Genomic DNA, 19354 nt, shown 5'->3' with positions numbered 1-19354 from the left:
CTTTTCCAATACTTTAGACAATGAGCAGAGAACACTAATTGGTCTGAGGTCCTTTAAATCAGTAGGCTCCGAGGTTTTAGGTATTGGCCTAACTATGGCCGATTTCCAGTTTTCTGGGAAGGTACCGGTAATGATAGATTGGTTAATCATTTTAGTGATAATCTGTAATGTCCTTGGTAACGTTAGATCGATCATATCTCGTGTGATGCCGTCAGTACCTACAGCGTTGCTTGTAAAAGATCGAATAACCTTGAGAACCGCGCTTTCGTCGACTGGTTTTAGCCTGAAACTATTGGAGCCAAATCTATGGAACTCATAATATGTTAGACTGGAAATGGTGATGCCTCTACCACCAGGAAGGTTAAGGAAGTGATTATTAATTTGATCTGGGTTATTGAAGTTTGTTGGTAAATCATTGCTTTTTTTAAAGTCAGCGATATTGTTTTTAATATTTTGCCAGAGAAGTCGGGGATTTTTTTGATTACTAATAATATGGTACTTAAAATAGGCTGACTTTTCATTAAAGAGGGCAGTGCTAACTATACTTTTTAATTCCTTGTAATACTGTTTGTGTGTGTCCAGGCCTGAATCGCGATATCTTGCATAAGCTTCATCTCGGAGTCGCATCATCTCCTTTACCGTATAAGTGATCCACGGGTGAGATTGTTTTTTAATAAGGGTTTTTTAAATGGCGCGTGAACGTCAAAAAGTTGTAAAACAAACGTATTAAAATAATAAAGAGTGTCATTGACGTTGTCACATTCCAAACGTTCCCAGTTAATGGATTCAAGGTCAGCGTTGAACCTCTGCTCATCGATATCTTTAAGCGGTCTGTATACAACCCATTTTGGAAGAGGTTTGTGTTTCTTAACGCTAATCTCAGTAGTTAAAAATGCATGGCTACTTAGATCGGGTATGTAATTCACTGATACATTGTTTAGTTTTTTATTTGAACAGATTAGATCTATGAGAGTTTCTGAATGTTCAGTGAAGTGGGTCGGCTGGCTAACGAATTGTGATAGTTGCGCAGTGGTCAAGAAATCCGATAACTTAAGTGTGCTAGCATCGTGTGTTCGTAAAATATTAATATTGAAGTCGCCTAATAGTAAGATATGGTCATATGACGATAGAGAGCATATCGACTCGGAGAGTGCATCCAGAAAAACGTCAACTCCCTGCCATGGGGGCCTATACGCGGTCCCAATAGCAATTTTAGTGCTATTAAGGTTGATGCTCAGCCACATTTGCTCAACAGAGGGAGCCATAGGCGTCGTAATAATACGCGAGCGAATATCCCTACTTATGTAGAAGCCTACACCCCCACCGCGTGTGCGCTGGCCGGGCGGGCGCGGCGCGTGCCGCAGTCGGTAGCCAGCCGGGGCCGGCGCGCGCGCCTCCTCGCCGGCGCGCAGCCAGGTCTCATTAATTGCCAGGATATCTACAGCATGACGGTTCAAGGCTACTAAAAACTCGTCATGACGGGTCCCGAGCGATCCAGCATTCAATAAGCCTAATTTTAAATTTTTAATTTTAATGACGAATTCAATAACGTAGGCGAATACCAGCTGACAATACATACAATTAATGAGAAGCTGCTTTAAAATCGTCATATGCCGGCGTTCAATAGATAAATACATTTTCAGTTTTAAGCCACTATTTGATGTAAATGCTGTTAGGTGTAAAGGTTGATCTTTCTGTAAGTATATTTGTAGGATACTAATTAGAGGTATATAGTAGTTAATAACATGCAGTTTATATAAATAATTATATAAATAATATTAGCGCTAGATTGCGTCTATTCATGGGCAGACGTGGTAATCGTGGCCTAGGATTGTTTGTGGAGCGATACTGCGTAATCGCCTCTTCCAAAGACCTCCTCAGTTGCTCATTGGCAGGCTCACACTCGCTCTGACTCGCGAAGTCCCCGCCGTCGTTACCGGAATCAACCCGCGGCGCCTCCGGTGCCAGGTCGGGTTCGGGCACCGGGTCCGGTGACATGGCGGGCAAATCCCGCCCCGAGGCGGGGTCCGCGCGAGTAGCGAGAGCCTCCTGGCGGAGCCGATCAAGTGTGGCGTCATCCAATTAATTAGTATAATTATTAAGTTATTAATCATAGTACATATTATATTACAGCTGAAATTTCACCATTCTGTGATTTTACTATTTTTTGCATAATGCACATACCCGTTAAATGTTTTCCGTTTTCATAACGCAAACAAATATAATTGAACTTTATTAGAGCATTTAAGTACGTATACAACGAACATTTAAGTTTATAATAACTTTATAAAAGAATGAATTTTCACTTTATAAAATACATTTGATTGTTTGTGTCTACCCCAACTCCCTATCAGATAACTATCATAATAACGGACATGGAACATAATTGTTTAATAACAGTATTATTGGTCAGTCAATAATTACTTTGGTCCTGCCGAGTGTTTATATGTCAATAAGAGCTAAATTTTCTATACAGGTTGTCCATCGTTTATGTCCGTTTTATTCTTTAATTTGTGTCACATAACCCAGTAGTTATTGATTATTTTAAATAGTTTGCTTAGGATATAAATATCATGTCGCTAGCCTCTGTGACTTTCTTTCAGAGGATAAACTTTGTATGCATGGAACATAAGGACCTTTCAGCCGTAGAAGATAATTTATATTTACGAATCGGCCAAATATAATAAAAGTTGAAATAATTAATTTAATTTTGTATCAAATATATAAATATATATAACTTATAAATATATATATTTATAAATAAATAAAAATTTAAAAACAGATTACAAATTCTGAATCTAGTAAATAAAGATGATTTACCACACTGTGGAACTACTAAATTGATAAAAGTAGATGAATCAGTGATTTACCACCTGTGGAATTTTTGCGCAATTTTTGTAGTTTCCTCGCTAAAGTCAGGGGAAAAAGTTTTGTGTTACACTCGGGTGCAAATGTATTTTACTTCTCGTGTGTTAAAAAACTCGCAAGTTCAGGATTCTATTCTCGAACCACTCGCTTCGCTCGTGGTTCAACTATAGAATTCTTTCACTTGCTCGTTTTTCAATTCCACACTCGGCGTTAAAATACACCTTTGCCCCTTTGTATAACAAATAACTATTAATACTTCGTTAGGTACTAGAAATACACAAGGCTACTATTATAAAAGTTTCACTGACACCATTTAAAATAATATCGTGTTAAACGTACACAGTTCAAAGGTAAATGTTTAAATGTGTCCGATATCAATCAGCACGCTACCATTATTAACTTCGTTCATACAATCCCAGCTATGCTGCAAGAATTTACCTATTCAGTAACGCAAAGGAATATAAATATATCGTTTAAATCTTTCATTCGTTTGATAAATATTCTCACCTTTTTGAATGTCTCGTCTATCTTTTCCTAGACTTTTCTGATAATGATATTGTAGTTATAGGTTGCTAGCCCTCACCATAATAGGGAATATAAATGTTTTTATTTTTTATTCCATTCTACTACTTATTAAATTACAAAAATTAAATATAACACATCCAAAATATAAATTAAGAAACTGAGCATTTCTTTTTTTTGCCAATAAAAAATTTTTGATTGTTTTAGGGAATTTTAGGTCAATTGTACTCAGAATCACGAGTACTTTCAATCTCACTGGGAGACAAAAAGTGTCCCAGAATTTCCATACATTTTTGTTACTTTCCTCTTTTGTTACCCCATACAACATGTACGGAAAATGGTAACAAAATAAGAAAAATCGTATGGGACAATTTTTTAACTACTATTGAAAAAGCTAGTAATTCTGAGTAGAAATAGCATTTTTTTTTTCAAAAATATCACACTTCATAAAAGTGGCAAAAAAAAGAAATGCTCAACTATAAAATACGACGAATAAATACGACGTTTTTCAGTACAGATAGCCATCCGAAGTTTCGACCTGACATTATAATGAACCACTTCTCGCACTAGTGCGTAACAAAACACCATCTATACTGAAAAATAAGTAGATCTGTAGTACATTGAAAACCAAAAACAATCCCTTTATCAATTTGGTGATTACGACTATAATAAAATATGATCCTCATACATACAAGCATCATGAGGGACTAGAACCGTCTGGCACCCACCAGAATTCAAGCTTCAACTTACCAATACCCCGTGCAGTATTCAACAGCGGTTTTAGATCCTAAGATTTTGGTAATAAGGTTTTATTGTATGTAGACTTAGTGCGGTGTAAGTTGCACATTTGGCACAATCCCAGCTGAGATTCTGTGCTAGAGACAAATCATTGGGAGAAAACAGATTTGTGCTCGAGCAGCCACGGCCTCTTTATGTGTTAAACATCGTTTGTTATTGCTGTTTACTTTGCACTTTTATGACGTCGCCGGGTATATAAATACAGAGGATAATAATATTGCTTAAAGAGTTTTCTACTCATACTCATACTCATTTATTTGTAAAGCCATTTTACACGTCAAGATTTGGTTTAAAGAAATAATCTTCATACAACAATAATACTTGAGTAAATAAATATAGACAGAAGATTGAGATTACAAAAAAGTTAGGCAATATTCATATTAAAAATGATTCTATTTACTCATCATCCTCCTTGCGTTATCCCGGCATTTGCCACGGCTCATGGCAGCCTGGGGTCCGCTTTGACCACTAATCCCAAGATTTGGCGTAGGCACTAGCTTTTACGAAAGCAACTGCCATATGACCTCCCAACCCGAAGGGTAACTTGGCCTTATTGGAATTAGTCCGGTTTCCTCATGATGTTTTCCTTCACCGAAAAGCAACTGGCAAATATCAAATGACATTTCGCACATAAGTTCAGAAAAACTCGTTGGTACGAGCTAGCCAGGTTCGAACCCGCGACCTCCGGATCGAAAGTCGCACGCTCTTACCGCTAGGCCACCAGCGCTTCGCTCGATAATATTGTTTTGCCATTTATATCTGCCCGTCCGCGGCGTTTGTCGTAGCCATGTAAGTAATTGTTAGTTCTAGAAAGCTGTCATTTGTCTTAGTCCGTTTTCACATTATCCGATCCCATATCGGATGTCGGAAAAATATCAATAGTATAAATCCAAGATGGCGCCTGTAATGTATGGGATATTGGGTCGACATCCGATATCGGATCGGATAATGTGAAAACGCACTTAGAATAAGTGGAGTAAATCAAGCAACTTATGGTAGATGCTATATGTTGTTAATTTCAGGTTAATAGTTCTCAAAATTGATGAATGAAAGATACTAATATAGAAACCACCGAAAGATAATGGATCCCAAATAGCGCTTCGGGTTTCGTCAGAAAATCGATATTTAATAATCCAGCAGACAAAATGTTCGGTTGACACACGATAGCCATATATAATTAATCATGAACGTTGTTCATTTTACAATTAAACGTCAATAACATGGCCAACTTGACCAAATACTGTTATTAGCTAATAGCGATTAAAACAGGGTGCCTTTTCATACCGGGTTTAGGTTAGTGAAGCTTTTATGGGACCAAAAAATATTTCAACAAATCTGATCAAAGACGACAAAGTCTACGAAGACAAGACCCCTTTTATTTTAGTACCTACTTATGTCCTCACATCTACATATGGAAAATGTATAGAAATCCATACTAATATATTACCATACCATACAATCCATACAATCACGCCTGTGTCCCATGAAGGGGTAGGCAGAGCACATGAAACTACTCAGGTTTCAGTGCCACTCTTGGCAAATAAGGGGTTGAAGAAAACGAAACTGTGACATTGCAGTGACAGGTTGCCAGCCTCTCGCCTACGCCACAATTTAACCCATATCCCACAGTCGCCTTCTACGACACCCACGGGAAGAAAGGGGGTGGTGAAATTCTTAACCCGTCACCACACGGGGGGAACGGGCTAATATATTATTACATAATAAATATACTTATTATAAATGGGAAAGTGTGTGTGTCTGTTTGTTTGTCCGTCTTTCACGGCAAAACGGAGCGACGAATTGACGTGATAAGTGGGGATAGTTAAAGGGATGGAGAGTGACATAGGCTACTTTTTGTCTCTTTCTAACCCCCCACTTCCCTGAAATGGGTGGTGGAAGTTTGTATGGAAAATTCCGCAATTTTCGACTTTAACACGAGCGAAGCTGCGGGCAAAAGCTAGTAGGAAATATTTATTTGGCATAAAGATGCATAATAAAACCTACAAGTAGTACAACACAGCGTTTTCACATTTTACGTCAATAGAAGTAAAAGCATTGCGTTTTTTTAAAATAAGTATTACAAAAGTATTTATTAGAGGAACTACAAATGGCTTGGTAGGTACCATGATTGATTTACTTTTCGCATTGTATTCCACAAAATAAACTGTAAAAGCCCTTGAACCAATTAGAAGGGCTTGCTTGAAGCTTTGAGATTCCCGGTAATGTTATTTGAATTCGATTGTATATTTTATAAGATTATTTTAGTACATAACAACAGTAACGTCATAATAATAAATACAGGTGATTCATGAGTCGTGAGCAGGAGTGAACAGGGTACTGGGGAGGGTCACGCTGAGCAACTTTCATAATGGGGCAACACTGAATTGTGATTATTTTTCTTAACTATGACCTAATTGATAAGTACTTAATTGATAGCTAATTATCAATTACGTTCTAACTATGACTTAATTGATGATTAACTATCAATTAAGTCATAGTTAAGAAAAAAATATCAAAATTTAGTGTTGCCCCATTATGAAAGTTGCTCAGTGTGATGACCCTTGCACTCCTGCTCACGACTCATGAATCACCCTGTAGAATGGACACAAAGGACCCCGCTCGTATGGAATATGCTCAAAACCTATTGACATAGAATAGAATAGAATAGAATAGAATAGAATAGAATAGAATAACCATTTATTTGTGAACACAAACAAGACAAAGAACACATAATAACAGCAAGACAGAAAGTAATAAAGTGCCACGAAATGGCCTCATCATAGTGAGTTCAGATCAGATCTATTAGCAAATGACATTCGTTCAGGGTACTTATTTACCAAAGTCAAAATCGCTTAGGCTGGTTCTTGTGTCACGCGGACCGTCCGCGCGGAGCGATCCGCGCGACCAATTTGTATGCAGTTGATGTTGTCGTCCGTGCGGACCCGTCCGCGCCACTCTAAAACGCTCCTTGAAGTTCACACATATTAGTCCAGTGCGGATCGCTCCGCGCGGTCGGTCCGCGTGACACTAAAACCAGCCTTACGCTTCGTAAGCGTATCGAATCTATGTAGCTCTCCCTATTGCTCTTCTTCTGTAGTGGCGCGAGTGCCAGACCGGTCACTGCATTTTTTTAATACTACGTCGGTGGCAAACAATCATACGGTCCGCCTGGTGGAAAACGGTCACCGTAACCTATGAGAACGCCTATTTATGGATCGTGCGTGAGGAAGGAGAGAATTTAAATTCTCATTCAAAAGCAACAACCATAACAAGAATTCTTACCTACCCTGGCAGCATGACGCGGTACAAAAAGCTATCAGGGCTAATTGTGTGCCAACGAAAAGAAAATTTTCGATGGAAAGCTCAGATTGGCCGATAAGGGCCCCATTATAGTATTCGGAGTGTTTTCCAACTTGGTGCATACGAAGTTTCTTAACAGGCTTATCAGGAGGGGTTGAAGGCTTTATTAGTATTTTTGGAGTCCTTTTTTCTTATGTACTCATAAAATTGAAACTGTAATGTCAATTAGGTTACTAAGTAGTTAGGTTACTAGTAGGGTAGCTTCTTGTCAGTTTTTGGAGAGCAGCCCCTATAAGTGCCCGATATTGCTCTCGGATAGTTCTAACACCCGACACAAAAATGGAAACCAAATCGTCTGTTCATCTGATCTGAAGATATTGTACCACTATCTGGCCTGAGCCTGCAGTCCAAAATGGAGAACCGATTTCAAATAACTATAGAAATTTAACTGGCGAGTAATCCATACTAATATTATAAATGGGAAAGTGTGTGTGTTTGTTTGTTTGTCCGTCTTTCATGGCAAAACGGAGCGACGAATTGGCGTGATTTTTTTAAGTGGAGATAGTTGAAGGGATGGAGAGTGACATAGGCTACTTTTGGTATCTTTCTAAAGCGAGCGAAGCCGCGGGCAAAAGCTAGTAAAGTATAATGACTCAAATCAAATCAAATCAAATCAAAAATGTTTATTCTGTAAATAGGCTTATGCTAGCACTTTTACATGTCAACTTAAAATTATATATATGTACATCTTATTCTAATTTAACATAAATGCATCCTTATCTTCTACGAATTCCTTGACAGTATAGTAAGCCTTTTGCAGGAGCTGTCGTTTTACGAATGATTTGAATTTATTTATTGACAATTCAGATACATTAGGTGGTAACTTATTATAAAATCGCACGCTGTTCCCCATAAATGAATTATTCACTTTTTGTAAACGGAATCGCGGGATCGCCAATTTATTTTTATTTCTGGTGTTAAAATGGTGTACATCACTATTCAATTTATACATGTCAATATTTTTTTTTACATAAATAATATTATCGTAAATATATTGGGAAGCAACAGTGAGGATGTTGATCTCCTTAAATTTATCTCTGAGGGACACACGTGACCCCAAATTATAAATATTGCGAATGGCACGTTTCTGTAAAATAAAAATAGAATTAATATCAGCGGCTTTTCCCCACAATAAAATGCCGTAAGACATGACGCTATGGAAATATGCAAAATACACCAGCCGTGCCGTCTGTACATTTGCAAGTTGACGGATTTTTTTAACTGCGTATGCTGCTGAACTCAGTCGACTTGCCAATGTAGAGATGTGCGAACCCCACTGTAGTTTTAGATCTAAAGTTATGCCTAGAAAAACGGCTTTGTTTTCAAAGTCTAATGTCTCGTTCTTTAAAACAACTTGTACGTCATTCGTATGCTGGACATTAGGCAACGAGAATCTAACACATTTGGTTTTTTTAGCATTGAGAAGTAAATTATTAGTAGTAAACCACTGAACTAAAGAGGACAATACATTATTTATTTCATTAGAATCACATTCATTCCTTTTTACTTTAAATACAATTGATGTATCATCAGCAAAGAGAACTAACTTATGTTTTTCATTAACTATATAAGGCAAATCATTAATGTAAACGAGAAATAAGAAAGGACCAAGAATAGATCCTTGGGGAACGCCCATTGAAGTAATAGACCCCGATGATTTAGCTCTGTTTATGTTCACCCTCTGAATTCTGTTTGTAAGATAAGACCAGATCAGATCAAGGGCCTTATAATTGACGCCGTAGTGGTGCAACTTGCGAATAAGAGTGTCATGATCAACGCAGTCGAAAGCCTTCGACAGATCACAGAACACGCCTATAGCATCTAGTTTTTGTTCCCATGCTTCAAATATGTATGTAATTAAGGTCGTGCCTGCATCTGTCGTTGACCTGCCCCGGGTAAATCCAAATTGTTCCTTATAGAGTAAATCATTAACATTAAAATGAGATAGAAGCTGATCAAGAATGATTCTTTCAAAGATTTTACTTATTGCCGGGAGAATAGATACGGGTCTGAAATTTGTAGGGTCCGTTTTTGATCCGGATTTAAATAATGGAACAACTCGACTATGCTTCATGAGATCGGGAAAAACACCTATATCGACACACGTATTGAAAATTATAGCCAAGTGAGGTGCAATAACATCCACTATAGATTGTAAAATTTTTACTGATATGCCCCAAATATCTTCAGCCTTTTTTAGATGTAAGGTTCTAAACGCTTTTATGACCGTTTGCGATGTGATGTGTTTGAAACTAAAAATTGTAGGGCATTCCGGCACATTTATTTTTAAAATACTTTCGGCTGCTGAAGAGGACGAGTTAAGCGATTTAGTCGTTTCAACGGGAATACTTGTAAAAAAACTTTCAAATTCATTTGCGACCTCTACATCTGATTCGACTAATTTATCACCTACTTTAAGAGTAAAATTGGTATCACGTGATTTCACTTTACCTGTCTCACTGCTAATAATTTTCCATACGGTTTTAATTTTGTCGTTTGAGTCTTTTATTTTACGTGCGAAAAAATTAGTTTTAGCTAAAATACATACTTTCTTGAACAACTTACTATACGATTTAACATATTCATTGAAATTCTGGTCACTATTCGACATCCTTAATGCATATAGTTCATACAACCTGTTTCTAGACTTGTAAATTCCAGGAGTAGCCCAGTCATCAAAACATGCCCTACTCCTGCGCTTAACTTTTTTAATTTTAAAACACAAATTAAATTCGGTTTCTATAAGGTGAAACAATCTAGTATAGTACAAATTAGGGTCCTGTATACAAGGTTCTAATGACTCCAGTTGAAACATTATCTTATCTTTGAAAATGGCTAACCTCTTTTCTGTGATCGGCCTGTAACTTATCTCTAAGGGTTTTCATCTACTTTTCCACTGAAGCACGCTAGTTGACCAAAGTGATCAGAGCCCAAATTATTAAAAACCATCTTGTCAGTTGGGTCATGTGTGGAAAAGATATTATCTATGCAGGTTGCAGTTGTATCCGTGACCCTTGTGGGTTCACAAAATAAATTAACTAAGTCGTACGACTTAAATAATTGTAATAAACTCGATGTTGTGTTTGAATTTTCTAGTATATTTACATTAAAATCCCCACAAACCACAATACATTTATGACTGTGAAATACTTTATCTAGAACTTCTTCCATTACCGACTCGAAAACAGTGAAATCCGCAGACGGAGGCCTATATACACAAATTATTATTAAATGATCGAGCTCAACGCAGGACAACTCGATTGTGCTCTCAACTGACATACAAACTATATCTTTACGCTCCTTATATTTAAGGTTTTTATTTATAATTATCAGAGACCCCCCGCGAATCCGCTTATGTCTAGAAAAACAACTTACAACTGTGATTTTTAAAATTAAACATTATTTGGTGACTTTTGAGCCAGTGTTCTGTAACACAAAAGACATGTATATTGTGATTGTCAATAAATAAATCCACTTCCAGTTCCTTGCTCGCTAGCCCCTGAACATTTTGATGAGCTACGTTAATAGTTGACTTATTACTATTATATTTTACTAAGCTACCATGGTCCGGCGAAAGCGGGCGGCTGCCTGTGGCGGGGTGGCGCGCGGTGGGGCGCGTGACCACAGCCTCAGGCGCTGTCAACGCATCTAGTTTAAAGTAGGCGCAGCCGGCGCGCTAGCGTCTGGCCTCGCACTTCTGCCGGCCATAGTGTCTATAAAACTCAACGCGTGAGGTTTGTCGTTGGTTATGCTATTCATAATGGGATCAATAATATATGATAATAACTTAGCACAATTAAGAATATACTTCTTAGGGAGGTGCGAGTATTCGCGAGATCGGCGGCGATTTGTTCGCAAATTCTGTTTAGAGAGGCTCCCGGCATACAATTATTAACAACAGTTCGGTTCATCAGGTCATTCATTATCACGCCCAGACCAATACCCACCCGGTCAGTGTACAGCACAGTTTTACGTACTCCCACTCCCACACATGCGTCACGAGTAGCGGCCGGGGCGCGCGGCAGGGGCGCGGGGTGGCGGGGGGATGCCAGGCACTCGCTGGCCTCGCAGCTCGAGCACGAGTCGTTCGCAGCTGGCGGCGGAGGGGAAGCCTGCGGCGGCGGCGGCGCAGGAGTCGGCAAAACCGTGCTATGGCTGTCTCGGGATGACAATGGATAATCCAAATCCAAACTTTCAGTGTTTTCTTGGGACATATCAGTATTTAAACATGTCCTGACCAATGAATCGAGCTGTTTAATGTTTTCGTTACCTACATCAACTAACTGACTTATATATGTCTCCAACCTCGTCTTTTCGCTACAACATTGGCTGTATTTAGTAGATATGTCCTTAAGAGACCTTTCCAAGTCCTTGATCCTATTTGAATTAAAGTTTAGCTCATCAGACTGGGTTACAAGTTGGGTTTGACACACAGATCAATACAACAAGATGGCCCTTACAGGGCGACTCGCGGTCACTAGTGGGGACGTTTATCGACAAAAAGAGGCCAAACCTTTATTTTCTTGACCAAAGCATGAAACTTGGCACAGTTGTTCCTTATATCAAAATAAGCCGATTAAGATCGGGAGCCTTCGGGAGCCTCCCCCCTGGGGCTCGGGAGGGGGGGTCAAAGTACCGCTTCACCCGGCTTGCTTTGAAAAATTCTAACATACCCCGTTTAGTTCATAGGTCATGTTTGGTATCGTTTTCGAGTAAATCAATAACGTAGAATTCATTTTTGGTACTAAAATTATACTTTAATGGTAAATAAAATAAAAAAAAATGAAAAGTTTGAAATTTTCATCTATGATTTACAAATTCAAGTCATCATAAATGTCAAACTGTTTGCTTTTTCTACAAATAAAAAATATGATATGAAAGCCTATTTAATATAGATTATGAATAATATAACTTTTACCCACCTTTACTAACGTTAAGTTTTAGAAAAAAAAACCTTTAAGCCGCGCGGCGTCGGGACGCCGCGAGCGTAATTTTAAAATGCCTTTATTTTAAAAAACTCTATTAGAACCCGTTTAGCTATTAGGTCATGTTTAGTGTCGTTTTCGAGTAAATAAATAACGTAGAATTTAGTTTTGGTACTAAAATGACCATTTAATGTTAAATGAAATAAAAAAAAATAAAAAAAATTCTGTGAGTTGCAAATTCAAGTCACCATATTTAAATGTCGAACGGTTTGCTTTTTCTATAAATATAAAAATATGATATTAAAGCCTATTCACAAAGGATAGTACGCGTTCACCTACGCGAGCTTAGACTGTGTGCGGGGAACGCGCCTCTTTCATCGCCAGTGTCAGAGGTGTGTTAATGCATAAATAGAAAAAGATTCATTATTATTGACTCCGGTGTCGACAACGGCAACACTCGGGTCGGACCACACGCTCTAAAGACCGACTGTACCTGTTATTTATTCATTGTAGTGAATCCTGTAAGAAATTTATATAATAGTATTTTATACATTCGTGATATAATACAAAACTTTTCAGTCGAGTACCATGTGTAGTACGGTACGAGAGTGAAAAGCTTAATTATATCACTATTGTATACAATACTTTTTCTACGAGTCATCATCTTCATCATCAATGGACGGAAATATCACCATTCATGCAAGTTAAAATTAATGTCAATAGAGTCGTTCACCGTTGTGTCAACATCGAATTACCTACCTAGCAACCAATTGTTTGTAATAACCGTCTCTGATTGGCCGATAACGCGACAGATAAAAAAAATGTGTTTCAAATGCAGGAAAATTTGCCAGATATCGCAAATTAGTATAGAAATTGTATGAAGTTCTATTTTTGAAATTATTATAGTTAACTAAAGTCAATTATAATGAGCTTATTATAATTGAGTCGGAACTGCCATAGAGTATCCAACACTGAAAAGTTAGCACTTATAGTTTAGTCTGTGGTGTCCTAATTGACAGATTACTCATACTCATACTATACATTCCCTTGACAGAGACATAGCTGGGTACATATGGAACTGCATAAAGAAGGCTCTACCCTCTTTATGCAGTTGCATCGGTGTTTGCAACCTGATTTACATTTACATCTTGTAACTTCTAAGCATATACTGGCCACTTCAGTGTTGCCTGACTGGAATGGAAGGAAGAAGGAGACGAATGGGTACCACACTACCCATTCGTCTCCTTCTTCCTTCCATCCCCAAGAAGACGGACTTGGCAAATTTTGGTGTGGCACCAACGCCTGACTCCAAACAAGAACACCCTGGGTCCCATTTCTCAAAACTGAAAGTTACAAGTTACAAGCGGAAGTCTCTTTGCAACTTGTCATATTAGACATTGACAACCAATTGAAAATTGTAACTTGTAGCTTCGAGAAATGGGCCCCTGGTACACTGTGCGCAGTATATGCTGATGCAAGGCAGCCTCTGAAGGAGGTATGTTCTCCAATTGTCGATCTTTTCTGGTACCTAAAGAGGTAGGTACTTCGACCACTCATTCACCGTTACGCAACGACTTGGTCTGAAACAATATGTGCATTATCATTTTAGAGTCTACAACTATCAAATTACAACTTTTTGGTGGATCACGTAACCTTCAGTATTACCCACTTACGTTACGTATCATACAAAATTATTACAAACTTTAGTAGAATCTGATTTGCCTCTGATATTGCTCCATCTTGTAATAGTTTGACACCTTGGGTGGCCTGGCTAAGCTTCAAAGCCAAAAGAAAACGTTTCCAGATTAGACATAGTATGGGATAGGTATGATAAACGCAGCTTGAAACAATCAACAAGGGAGAAACATGGCCACCCAAGGCTTCAAACTATTACGAGATGGAGCAATATCATAGATAGGCTAATCAAATTCTACTAAAGTTTGTAATTATTTTGTATGATAGGTAAGTGTGTAATAGTGAAGGTGATCCACCAAAATGTTGTAATTTCATAGTTGCAAAATCTGTTTAAATAAAATGACAATGCACATATTGTTTCAGATCAAGGGTCCTTACGCAGCAGTGAATGAGTGCCGGAAGAACTTCTTTACTAGAAAATATCGACACTTGGAGAACATACCTCCTTCCGAGGCTGCCTTACTTCATCATATACTGCCATTTGTCTAAGACTGGGGCTAAAGACATGCCAACCACATCCTTGCTGCCGACGCATTAGGACACCACGGACTCCACTGCCAGTCTAGTGCTGGCCGAATTTTGTGACACGCTGCACTTAACGATTTAATCCGCAAGGCTCTCGGCACAGCGAACATACCGACAACCCTCGAACCTGTCAGCTTGTCAGCAGCAGACGGAAAGCGGCCTGATGGTTGCTCGCTTTTGCCTTGGTTTCTGGGACGACCCTTGGCGTGGGGCGTGACCTGTGTGGATACCTTGGCTCCCTCCAACGTCTAACGTTCGGCCCAGAAACCAGGGACTGCTGCTGCAAAACGCCCAGTTTCAACGCCCAAATATGCATTTTTAAAAAACAACTACATATTTGCGGCAATTGCATTTGAATCATTTGGACCATGGTCATCAGACACCAAGCAGTTCGTGAAGGAAGTTTCCACCAAACTTGTCTGGGTGTTTGGTGACATACGCATAGGCTTTTACATCATATTTTTTATTTAAAGAAAAAGCAAACAGTTGACATTTTTGTTGACTTGAATTTGCAAATCATAGATGAATATTTTTTTTTTATTTATTTACCATTAAATTATAATTGTAGTACCAAAAATAAATTTTTTGTTATTAATTTACTCGAAAACTATATCAAACATGACCTAATAGCTAAACCGGGTCTAATAGAGTTTTTAAAATAGAGGTATTTTAAAATTACGCTCACGGCGTCCCGACGCCGCGCGTCTTAAAGTAATTTTTTGTGGAACTTAACGTTTGTGAAGGTGGATTAAAGTTATATTTTTTATAATCTATATTAAATAGGCTTTCATATCATATTTTTTATTTATAGAAAAAGCAAACAGTTTGTCATTTATGATGACTTGAATTTGTAAATCATGGATGAAAATTTAAAATTTTTTAATTTTTTTAAATTTTACTTACCATTAAATTATAATTTTAGTACCAAAAATGAATTCTACGTTATTGATTTACTCGAAAACGATATCAAACATGACCTAATAGCTAAACGGGGTCTAATAGAGTTTCTAAAATAAAGGCATTTTAAAATTACGCTCGCGGCGTCCCGACGCCGCGCGTCTTAAAGTAATTTTTTTGTGGAACTTAACGTTAGTAAAGGTGGATAAAAGTTATATTTTTTATAATCTATATTAAATAGGCTATCATGTCATATTTTTTATTTATAGAAAAAGCAAACAGTTTGTCATTTATGATGACCTGAATTTGTAAATCATGGATGAAAATTTCAAATTTTTTATTTTTTTTTATTTTATTTACCATTAAATTATAATTTTAGTACTAAAAACGAATTCTACGTTATTGATTTACTCGAAAACGATACCAAACATGACCTATTAACTAAACGGGGTAAGTTAGAATTCTTCAAACCAAGCCGGGTGAAGCGGTACTTTGACCCCCCCTCCCGGGCCCCAGGGGGGAGGCTCCCGAAGGCTCCCGATCTTAATCGGCTTATTTTGATATAAGGAACAACTGTGCCAAGTTTCATGCTTTGGTCAAAAAATTTAAGGTTTTGCAATAAACTCCCCAGCTACACCAAGCATACGACAAATCAGGTTTATAAAGGTTTGAACGCGTGCGACACCGATCAGTAGCGCCCAAGTATACGACCCGCTAACAGTGTCCGTGTCCGCTCGGGAAAAAATCTTAAATAATCAATTTTGGTTGCAAACAATGGTCTCTTACAGCATAAAGTGGTGTGGCAAGTCTTCTAACACTTCTACATGTAAAAAAGATGGAACAACATTCCACAGTTAAGTCAAATTAATTATTTTGTTGAATATTGTTTATTGTCCGCGGAGTTCATTTATACTGGTCAATATGGTTGTGCTGAGCGGCGCCGAGGCGCGTCCATCCCTCTTTACCGAGTTAACAATGTGATATGCTATCCCTTTCACGTAAACGACTAGGCATGGGGCCATGTTAGTTTATGTCTGTTGCGGGAACTTCGTACTGCCGTTCGTACCATGTGCTACCATTTTATGAAATATAAAAGAAAGCAGATTTGTAATAGTGAATAATTATCTAGAATCTGTAGAGTCTGTAGTGGTATTTAGTTCATTGATTAGTTTAGAATATTTAGTTGGTTATTTAACTTAGTAAACGTAAGTAAAAATGCACAGTTTAGTTATTAGTTACTAGAATGATTTTTATTGAGATGCTATCACAAATATCACAATTATCATCCTCCTTGCGTTATCCCGGCATCGGCATTCGCCACGGCTCATGGGAGCCTGGGGTCCGATTTGGAAACTACTACCAAGATTTGGCGTAGGCACTAGTTTTATGAAAGCGACTGCCATCTGACCTTCCAACCCGAAGGGTAACTAGGCCTTATTATAATTTAATTATAATATTATAATTTGTTGCAAAACAAATTTACCACAGTACTGGTACCGGTACCATTGTCTATAATAGACATGTCCCATTCCCATCCCTACTGCTAATCATAAAGGAGCGCCATTATTTGAAACGACCAATGGCAGCACCGTGCGCGCCCGCCTCACCCCGCAAGGATTGGTGATTTGCGTCTCGAACAATATCGCTTGCATTTGGCTTCTAGTGGGGTGTTCTGTGGTTTGACATAATAATAAGTCACGAGTCAATGCGATGTTTTTTGACCTTGAAAAACAGGCCCTGAGAGCTCTCTTATGATTTTTAAACAATTTTTTGGTTTTTGTTATTTGTTTTTTGATTCTTATATATTTTTTTATTTTATTTGATCCTTGAATAAAAATATTACTACATTTATCTCCTGATTGGTCTTCCATATTTTCTATGCATTCTAGACTTTCATACATACTAATACTATTCGAATTACATGATTGATCACTTAAGCTAGTTAAATTTACATTTAATTTATAATGTGCTTCCTCCAGCTGATGCTCCAAGACTTTGATGCGAAGCAGAGCCTCCGTGTGAACTTCCTGGCAGTGCTGGAGCTGGTCTACAGTACTCTGGAGCTGGTCGCGCTCGCCTCTCATGTCCTCCAACTGGATGTCGTAGTCCGCCAACTCGCTCTTGAGGGCTTTGTACTTGTTCAGGATCTTCTTCAGCTCTTCTTCGTGTTCATCATGTTCACTGAGGAGCCGAGTATTGAGTTCCTTTGCTGACTGCAGGTCCTTCTCGGCGGTTTGAAGCTTTTTAACGAGATCATCTCTGCGTGTTGTTGGTTTGGTGGTGGTTTTTTGAACTTCAATACGTGCCGTCCTCGGTCCCGGTAACTTACTCATTTTCCGCTCGGCTTAAGCTGTTATTATTGTGATTATGCAGCTATTGGTTTGAATAGTTCGTAAAAATAGCGGTAGGTGGCGCAAAAAGACAAACGATACACTTGCGCTGGAGCACTTGTAGTTTGCATATGACGATGACGTTATAGTTTGTCGCATTTGTAGTAGATGGCGCTAGTTTACCATCCCTGGCTGTGTGCGGTCCGATGGCTGTATCTGGTTACCTTATGTGACGGGAGATGTCGTAATGTGTGTGTGTGTGTGGTTGACAAAACAACGACTCTGTTGTTTATATGCAAATTTGTAGATGGCGCAAAATTTAGGCGTTGTTTGAAGAACGACCGGAGCGACGACGTCAGCTGATCAATGTTTAGGTACCTACAGTTTATTCAGAGATAAATGTCCAGCGGAATTAGGAATTAATTTTCCGTTTTGAATACCTTTGTAACTCAGGTCCGACAATAATCCATTATTTGGTACACAAGTTTCAAGCACTTATCACTGTTTTGCACTTATTAACTTAAAATCGTCACAGTTAATGTCAACAGGTACTGGTGTATTAAGATGAAGCAATTTCCTTTTAGATTTAATAGTTTGTATTGTAATCCGTAGATAACACTTATCGAGCGTTATTACACCATAAGGCACAAATATATTCCATTTTTATTCTTGAAAGTCACTTTTCAGTATTTTTAAATATTAAATTACATGGAGTTGATGTTAACCGTGGCGACAGCGCCATCTACCCCCGCGCCCTAGCGCCATCTCTCGGTGAATTCGCTAACTAATTTGCGCGACCATAGTATGTTGGTTTTTCAGGGATTATTCTTTATAATGTTAAAGATTTAAACAATTTTTACTTTATTGGAAAGAAAATGATTTACGTAACATCTCGTATTAATTTGAAGTACTATATACATCCGCAAAGGTGGGTAAATTAAAAGTAAAAATCTGAAAAGTTTTTTGTGAATTAAAAAAAAAAGTTTTCAAGATACAAACACGATTATATTTTTCCTGTAATATTTAGCATAAAACCAATGTTTCCTAAAATTTTCATAATTTTTCTTTGGTAAACTTCGAAGATAAGGGGGGGGAACGGTATTTTTTTTTACATTTTCCTTCAAAATTCTTTTTTTTTTCCACAACAAAAAAATTATAAAAAATAGTTTATTTACGTTTAATTTGAGCTCTTTCTAACGATACCCCACTTGACCTAGTAACTTGAAATTTACAGTTTGCCCCCCTTTCATTTTGGCCATTTTCTACAATTAAAATTAATAAATTTAAAAAAATTATACCTTCTGTTTGTAGAGGTTCACAATGTTCACAACTATTCCAAATTTTAAGTTGATAGCACTAGTAGTTCTCGAGATATTTAGGAATGTGACAGACGGACAGACAGACGGACAGAGTCGCACCATAAGGGTTCCTGTT

The sequence above is a fragment of the Leguminivora glycinivorella genome, chromosome 8, assembly GCF_023078275.1.
Source record: "Leguminivora glycinivorella isolate SPB_JAAS2020 chromosome 8, LegGlyc_1.1, whole genome shotgun sequence".
In the NCBI taxonomy this organism is placed as follows: Eukaryota; Metazoa; Arthropoda; class Insecta; order Lepidoptera; family Tortricidae; genus Leguminivora; species Leguminivora glycinivorella.
This window is presented reverse-complemented; position numbering follows the sequence as displayed.